Here is a 9,535-nt window from a genome sequence, read left to right as displayed (position 1 = left end):
GGGGCCGCGGCGCAGGCAGAGGCCGGAGCCCGCAGCGGGCGGCCCGAGCGCGCCAGGGATCCGAGCGAGCGGTACATGGCGCGGCGGGATCCTGGGTACTTCGGCGCTGTGGCCACGCCCCCACGGGGCCGTCAAGCGCCCCGCCCACCGAGCCTCGGCTCTTAGCCAATCAGCGCCGCGAAGCGAGGGGGTGGGGCGGGATCAATGCTGAGTGGCCAATAAGGAGTAAGGGGGCGGGCTAAGTGCCTCGTGGGGCGGACTTTTGAAGGCCGCGGCTTCATGGGAAACGAGGGGGAAGGGAATTGTGGGAAAGCGAGTCTGGTGACGTCGAGGCCCCTAGGGAGCCAGGTAGTGTTCGCCTGGAAAATACCTTGGAAGGACATACTCAGTTATTTGTGATGACATCTTTCATTAGGGGTTCTTTCTGCTGGAAAGAATCTAAAATTACTTTTAGATTCTTTACTAATCTAAAATTTTATTTTAGATTACTTTTATTACTTTTATCATTTTTATTTTATTATTATTTTAGTAATCTCAAATTACTTTTAGATTATTTTGAATCTAAAATTACTGCCAGACTATATCTTCATACACCAGCCTGCATGCTAGGGCCTCAGTACTCTCTCTGGAAGATCCATGTCCAGGTACATCCAGCTAGTCCCGGACCTTAACTGTTTTGTGGACATATTGTGAGAGTCACTTTTTGTACGATTACCAACAATTTTCTGGAACAAGTATTTAGATTTATTTTAATATTTTGAAACAAATGGGTGGGTTGGGGCAAACTTGACTCTCCAAATGCGTCACGGTGATAGCTCCATCTCATAAAGTCAAATGCGTGTGGCTCACCCTTTAGTTCGGGCAGTCCTTACGACAGTGACGAGCTCCAAAAAGACCACGCTTGCTTTCCCGTGGTGCTGTTGAAACAGTTGCTCTGTGGTTCCCCAGAGTTGACTTAGAACACTTGCTTCGTGGTGAGGCAGCGACCAGGTAAAAGGTCCAGCTACCCTAGGACAGTCATGTTGTGGGGTGAAGGGGTCACATGTAGGCATTCTGGTCACCAGCCCCAAATCCCAGCTGACACCCAGGGTCAGTTCTCAGGTAAGGATGAGCATTCTTTAATATCCAGTACAGACTCCTGTAACTGGAAATCCAAACACACGACAGGTACCAGTCTTACTGTTTTAGCCTTATTTCTCTGCTGTTCATCTTGGTTCTGCACTTTTCGATATGCAGGATTCAGCCTTCACATCTACATTGAGAGAAAGAGAGAGAGAGAGAGACCCTGAAACTCTCCCAGGAGGGTGTGAAAGTGCTTTCCCCAAAGCCCTTAGAAAACCTCTTTTCAAATCTCATTGATCCCAGTTGTCATCTAGTATTAATCATATTTTTAAAGTAATTTAGAGCTACATGTACGAACATAATGTAATATAATTTTTTAAAAAGCTGTCTTTTATATGAAAAATTGTCATTGATTCCTAAATAGGCAGTGTTGGTCACTAAAATTTTAGAGTCAATTTATATGAATATAGTTAAAGACTCAAATATATCTGAAAGTTCTGGTTCGCTCAATTTTTATAGCTCTTCTCCCTCGCCCTTCAGTTTTCTATTTTAGCTTTCTGCAACATAAATGTTAAATGATGTAAAAATTAGACTTTAAATTAAATCCTTTCCTTAACATTCATAATACAGTGCCCCATTTTCAGAATTTTAGCTGACTTTGCCACTCTCAAGGGATTTTCTTAGCTTTAGTTTCAGGCTGAACTCAAAGTTGACCTTGCAGTTTATAGCTGTACTGTGTCACTAAGAGAGCACCTTCACAACTTGATTCATTGTCATTTCCATTTAGAGTCCTGCCTGCTTCAGGAAGATCAAGGCAAATTTACTTTCACTAGTTTTAAAAGGACTCGTGTGTAAATCTTGTTTATGGACGCCTTTTCACAGTTTACTACAGGGATGAGAAGTCACCTCTACTAGGTTGACACTAGCCCAACAAGCCATCGCTGGCTTGTTCCCTCAGCCTCTTAATTCTCTGCAAGACTGTATCTTGGTTTTATAGGACTCGTAAAATGAATTTTTAACATTTGTAACTGTTGATAACTAATAATAACCCCGGACTTACCTTTCTCAGTTTTTAAGTTTCTTGTGACCTCTGATGAATCTATTTTTCAGTTAGTTAGACAAGATAGTCATTAATAGGAGTTGTCCAGAGAACAAACCATTTTATCTCACATCGTCACCAATTTACATTTTCTATAAGTTAAATTATAGTCACACATCAACACATTTTTTTCTGTTTCTTTTAATGTATAGTTTTAGTTATTAATATCTTATTTCCTTTTGACTTACATTGTAATTTTCCCCCCAACTTCTTGATTTGGAATCTACTTTATAGTTTCTACAAGAGTGGAGTATAAACTAATTTTGATACCTGAATGATTGTAGGTGACCCAAGAAGGCAGCATTAAATAACACTGATTATTTTCCTACTCAGTTTTCTCCAGTCCCGGTTAATCTTTTTGGGTGAGTGTGTGTGTGACTGTATGTTTTACAGTTGTTAACATCCTCCTGTAAAATGAGAAGAAAAATCTTAGTTGAAGTTTATCTACTGGTATAGATTTCAACTACAATTTAGTATTTATTTGTATGTTTTCCTTCTAATTATCAGTAAAACTGATTTTCTGCCTGCAGCAGCAACATGAATTCCAATTTTATTTTAATAAGAAATAAATATTTTTTAAAAGTTAAATATTGTGAAAATACTATACAAATGATTAAAATTTGAGAAATTTTGGCTGAATTAATTAGCTTTGTTGATGGTTAAAATGTACTTAAAGTGTTTAAATTAGTGGTTGACATACATTTTCATTTTAGGGTACATCCTTTTATCTATGTAAAAGAATGTTTTTATTTAATGTAGGACTTTTTTTTTTTTGCCTTGAACTTTGATAATTATATTGATCTGCTTTCCTCTTGGTGACACTAGTGTGGTTTGTTTGTGTTTCTGCTTTACTTTGCTTTCTGTTCATTTTCTGAGACTCAATGTTCTGCAGTAAAGGCCAAATCAACATGCAAAGGTTTTCTCTTTCCTCTGTTGAAAATCTCAGCACCTTTTAGACAAAACTGATAGTAAGTTTTAATACTTATCAGTAAAAGTACTCTCAATTTTTAAATAAAGACTTTGATAATTCTAACTTAGGATACCTCCCAGCGTGGAAGATTCCCCCAAGGTTTCCTAGAAGAAGCTTAACAGAATTGCTGAGAGGCACAACAATAAAGAACAGCTATCTAGTGAGAGGCATATATTAATATCTATAGGAGGCATACATTAATAAAATAGAAATAATCTGGCTTGATTGACGTCTAAATAATGTTTTCTAATGTTGATTGGGATCAAAGTTGAAGAAATCACCAAACAAACACAATAACATATCTTAGTACTAGGAGATATGAGTTTTCAGACTAAAAACCCAGTGCCAACTGGCCAGAAAACACTACAGACTGGGACAGAAATAGTCATGTTGTTAAGAAATGTTAAAACCCTGGGAGGAAAAAGAACTTCCAGAGAAAATGAAACTTCCCCAGAGAAAAATCAGTGTTACATACAAAGGATTAAGATTTCAACTCAATAACAGTTTTTTTGACGTTAAAGAACAGTTTCACTGATATCTTATACTATTGAAGGAAAATTATTTCCACTTGATTGTCAATATTCACCCAAATCAAATGTGAAGACAAAATAAAAATATTTTCACTTGAGGAAGATCTCAAAAAATTTGCTTGTCATCTACCCTTTTCTCAGAAAATCCCCGGGGAAAGCATACCACTACAGCTAAAGAGCAAACCTCAAAAAAGGAAGGCATTGCTCCAATTTCTTAAATGAATATGTGGCGACTTTCATTTAGCATAGCAGATTAAAGCAAATCAAAGCTTCCAGTTTATAAAATATCTAGAGTCTTGAATGCATTCATAAGAGATTTAGATGATTGAGAGAGCATTTTAAGTGTCAGATTTAACGTTATAAGTGTTTGAATAATGATGGGTGAAGAGTCTAGTCTAGTCTAGCCTTTGCATACCAACTAGAATGAACAGTTATTGTAACTAGACTTATTGTCTTGATCATTTCAATGTTTACAAATGTTGAAAGATTATGTTATGCAATTCTAACAAATATAATGTTACATGTTGATTATCTCTCCATAGAAAAACAATTAATGTGTATATATAATGACTTTGAAAAACATTAAACAGCACCAAAAAAGCTAACGGACTTTCTCCATTCCCTAAGGAAAAAAAAAAAAGATCCTTATACAAAGGATCCCTACGCCTTCCCTGGCTCTCCAGAACATTACCCTTTTCATTGATCTATTTCCCTTTGCTAGAACATTGCCATAAACTAATTCTGTAAACTTTCTTATTTACCTCTCATGCTTGGAAACAGAACAAAGCTGCCTTGACTTTGCATATCAACTGCCTCCTCATTTCTAGAACACTTTTTGTTCACCATCTTCACTTCCTCCCCTTTTCCTCTCTTCAGTTTATTTCAGGTTCTCATCACTCCACTGAGACTGCTCTTGTCAGAGTCACCAATGATTGCAAACTTACAAAAAATTTTCATAGAAAAATAGTTTAATAAAGTTTCAGCAGCGATGATGCAACGGAAATGCCTCTCTCTTGATCTTTGCCATACTGAACGCTGCCTTTTTCCTTACTTTGCTAGCTCTTTGCTTGTAGCCGAGAAGTACTTCTTGGCTCAGTTTAACATCATCTTTCCTTTTTCTTCCTTTTTTTTTTTTTTTTAGATTTATTTAGTTATTTATACAGAGCTGGGGTACAGGCCAGAGATGCGGTGGGTAAGAGGCTTCACCAGAGACAGAGTGGGGAGCAGAACAGGCAGATCCACAAAGCACACTGCTGAGGGCAGCAGCGGGCGGGGGGGTCAGGAGAGGTCTGCGGCGCCCTGTGGTCACCTCCGGGGCAGGCGGGGATCGAACTCATGCGGAAGCAGCTTTAGCTTCTCAGTGCTGCGCTTTAACCCGCTGCGCCACCAGGGAGGGCCCCCTTTTTCTTCCTTTTAAAGAAAAATTTTACTGCACCTCTACTAGGGAGAGTTAGGTTAACCACTCCTTATTTTATCACATATTGCAGAGTATACAGTGCACTTGTGTTTATATACTGTATTTATTTCATTTTCTATTCATCTCTATAAGAGCCAGCCCTGCAGCCAGGAGGTGAGCACTCAGGCCTAGAGTTGCAAGTGCGAAGAGCCCGGTTCAGTGAATAAACAATTTTTGAGCAATTTGAGTTCATCAAACAAAGTGATACCATACTCGATTTCAACAGTAAGAGAATGACGAAAACAGCAAAGCAAATATTGTATTAATTAATCTCGGTTAAATTTTAATATTAAACTTTTATTAGTCTCAAGAATGCTGATAAGTATAGAGAAAAAGTGACAGTACTGAATGTATTCTATGAAGTAAAGCATTTTGTAAAGTCTGCGCCTCTTATAGTCATCCTGTTAGAAAAGGAAATGTTTAAGGGATTAACAAAACTAAGTCTCAGTGAGGATAATTACTGTTGTTATTGACACAAGGGTCAATAAATCCCTAACTTGCCCTAAGTTCACAACTTCTTCAGGGGCAGAGGATGGGAGAAAACCAGCTTAGTAATTGTGTCTCTCACTCAGGAAAATACTCTGAAGAAAGGTGTGGGGGTCTTTCTTTTCCTGAAGTCCTTCAAGACAATTCTTTGTACTTTAATTTCAGGAGGAATTGAAGGATAAGTAACTGTGGTCAAAACGGTAGTCCAGCTAAGAAGAAATATTTTCACATAGACCACAAAAAAAAAAAAAAAAAAGCAAGATAAGATGAAACCTAACAATTGGAGAAACTGTCAGCTAATATGTTCAGAGGGACTAGGAAAATTCCTGGCAAATAATAGCACAACGTCACTTACTCTTTTCTCCTGAATGAACTGAGAAATAGTTGGCTCTTACTGCCAAAGTAATAAGAATAATTATCTATCAGTCTCTTAGCATGTTGCCTGCAAACTACTAGAATGACTGGATTCATTACTAATCATCTTTGTCTTGTCCGTTTGCCAGATACAGGTTTCTCTGGCCCCTATCTGGGAAGTAACTTGGCCCACTTCATAAATAATCTAGAAACATATAAAACATCTTCATAGTGAACTTGAACATGGTAAAACATGGTTGTAACTAGATCCTTTCTGAGATGGGTCACAGTATGTTTTACCTAAGAGTTCAAGTTTAAAAAGACATCTTTTGAAATAATTAAAGCAGTGTTTCTCATATAATTACAATCAGATGTGTCTGTTCAAGTAGACCAAAAAGGATATTTCCAACTATTAAGCGGACAATTCTATGTAAACATCAAGCTATTTCATCTGTGCCCAAACTGCCAACATGAGTATTTCTGAAAGTTTGTCTTGCTGATTAATAACTTTCAAGAGGAGTAGATCAGAGACCTCCCTGGTGGCACCGGGGTTAAAATCTCAGCACTATCAAATTATTGGCAGCCACAGTGGCGTGAGTTCAATCCCCAGCCAGGGAGCCGACCCACATGGCACGGCAGACCTCTCCTGGCCCGCCCGCTGCTCCCCTCAGCAGTGTCCTTCATCATTCGGCCTGTTCTGCTCCCCACTCTGTCTCTGGTGAATCTTCTCACCCCTCAGGCCCCAGTTCCTATATGCATAAATGAATAAAAATAACTCTTTTAAAAAATAAACAGGTCATGTTTTCTGAAAAAGACAACATGGTGGTTACCAAGGGAAGGAGGAGGAAGGGAAAAAGTTACAGGTGGTTGGTGATTGCACATTTGGTGGTGGGTGTGATATGAATTGCAGCTACTGAGGTGAGAAACTACACACCTAACACCTATACAGTGTCATAAATTGATGTTACCTCAATAGAAAGAAGAAAAAATGGATCCCACATGTCCAGGTAATTCTGCTCTTAAGTATATATAGAGATGAAGACATGTCCACGCAAAAAGTTGTAACAAGTGTTCATAGTAGATTGATTGCTATAAGACAACCCCCCAGAGATGAACGGCTAGGTGTGTTGTACCTGTGCAATAGAGTAGTATTCACTCACTGAAAAAGAAGTACTGACACAAGCTGCATCATGGGATGAAACTGAAAAGCTTTGTGTGAGTGAAAGTAGTCAGACAGAAAAGGAACCTTATGATTCTGTTACGTGACCTGTCTAGAATAAGCAGATCTAGTGACGGAAAGTAGATCAGTAGTTGCCAGAGGATGGAGGATGGAGTGGGAAGAATTGGGAGCAAACACTAATGGCCCTGAGCTTTTCTTTTGGGGAGATAAAAATGCTGAAAAATTGATGTGGAAATTATGGTACAGCTCTGCAAACATGCTAAAACCCATTGCAGTAGATACTTTAGTGGGCGAATTTTATGGATGTCCATTATACCCCAATGAAGCTGTTATTTAAAAATCCACAATGGGAATTATCAATACCAACCACAAAGCAATCAGTCATGCTCATTAAGACAAGCTTGAAAATTTTGGAAAGTAAGACAGAAAATTAAATTCCAGAAAGAAACACTGCAAAAGCCAAAAGCAAGGCATCATTGGACAGGTTTGTCAATGGCTAGACACAGCAGATGGTAGCTGCAAATGAGCAATACTAAATAAACTATTCACAATGAAGTACGCACGTGAAAAGGAAGATATGGATGAAAAAGTAAGAGATATGGAAGCTAAGATATGGAAAGGGAATGCTAGAATATTCTAGAACTGGTAAAGAAAACTCAACCCATATGTTTAAGAAACCTAATGATTCCCTACGAGGATATATAAATCTTTATAGAGCTATTCATAGTGAAACTAGAAAACCAAAGACCTAAGTCAACAGAAAGCTTAACAAAGACCCACATTTAAGACACATAGTTCTAACTGAAAGGAAATGCAATAATATGTAAATTTAACCAAATACAGAAAATTAATATTGAAGTCAAACAAGATAAAAGGTTGCATCATCTGGGCCCTCCCTGGTAGTGTGGCGGTTAAAAGCACAGCACTGAGAATCTAAAGCCGCTTCCGCATGAGTTCGATTCCCGCCTGCCCCGGAGGTGACCCACAGGGCACAGCAGACCTCTCCTGACCGCCCGCTGCTCCCCTCAGCAGTGGACTTCATCAATCGGCCTGTTCTGCTCCCCACTCTGCCTCTGGTGAAGCCTCTCACAGCCCCTGCACCTCTGGCCTGTACCTCAGTTCTGTATGCACAAATAATTAAATCTTTAAAAAGTTGCATCATAATGGTAAAAATCTTTGTTTCAGTAGTAATATAGAGCAATTTTAAATGCAGATTTTCCTTATGAGGGAAACTTAGGAAAAGGACAAGCCCAGTCATAGTGTGAAGATTTTTTAAAAATACATTTCTTTCAGTAATTAACAAAACATGCAAACCAAATATCAAAGAGAACTCAAAATTTTGAACACATAATTAATAGATTTGACCTACTAGTCAAAATAACTGCAGAATGCAGTTTTTTCTGGGCACATGCAAAATATTTACACAAATTTACCTTTTGCTGTCCATAAAATAAAATGTAAAATAATGTCAAATGTCTAAAAATCCATAAAGTACATTTTATAACCACAATGACGTTTTTTCTGAGAATCCATACTCATAATTTAACTAGGAGATTCTGCCTATTTGGGATAAAATAACTATCATTACATTACAATAGTGGCGGAAAAGTCAAAAGAAACTACAAACAAGTAATAAGAATTTTGTAATATTACCAGAGACAAACTCAGCAAACAAAAATTAATCATAGTTCTGCAAATTATTAACAGCAGAAAATGAAATTCAAGCTATCATCTCCAATAGAATAAAAATATTGATTACCTTGCAATAGTTCATTTGTTTATGGAACCCACAAAATACCACAGTCCACATCACGAATCTAAGTCAACCTGCATTTATGGAAAAGCCTCATTGTCAAGGAAACCTAATATAGACCAATTGCCTTGTACTAATTCATCTTTAACTAACTCACCTGATCTAGAAAATAGAACCTGGTAGCCTTACAAGGAAATCTTCAAGCAAACATGCTCTGTTTCTGTGTGTCCTCTGACATTTTATTAAACTCACTCTTGTCCAAAAGCCCTTGGATAGAGGGTTCACAACATGTGAGGCACATGTTGGGTTGTTTTATTTTGAATAAAATAAACTATTCATAATGAAGCACACATATGCAAATGAAGATATAGATGAAAAAGTAAGAGATGAGGAAGCTAAACAATTTTTGGAATGGAATGATAGAATAGTCTAGAATTGGTAAAGAAAACCCAACTAAATTATTTTAGTTTTGTCATTTGACACAAAAGAAGTCTAAGAGAGAAAAATATTCTACAGGAGAAACTATGAAACTTTGTTAGAAATTGGAAAAGACCTAAGCAAGTAAAGAAAGAAACCACATTGGTGGATAGGGAAACTCAATATTCTAAATGTTTTTCTTCCCAGTGAGATTTCTACTTCAAAACA

Source organism: Condylura cristata, unplaced genomic scaffold (assembly GCF_000260355.1).
Source record: "Condylura cristata isolate star-nosed mole 26May11 unplaced genomic scaffold, ConCri1.0 scaffold00029, whole genome shotgun sequence".
Taxonomy (NCBI): Eukaryota; Metazoa; Chordata; class Mammalia; order Eulipotyphla; family Talpidae; genus Condylura; species Condylura cristata.
The sequence above is the reverse complement of the archived record's forward strand: the minus strand, read 5'-3'. Positions refer to the sequence as shown.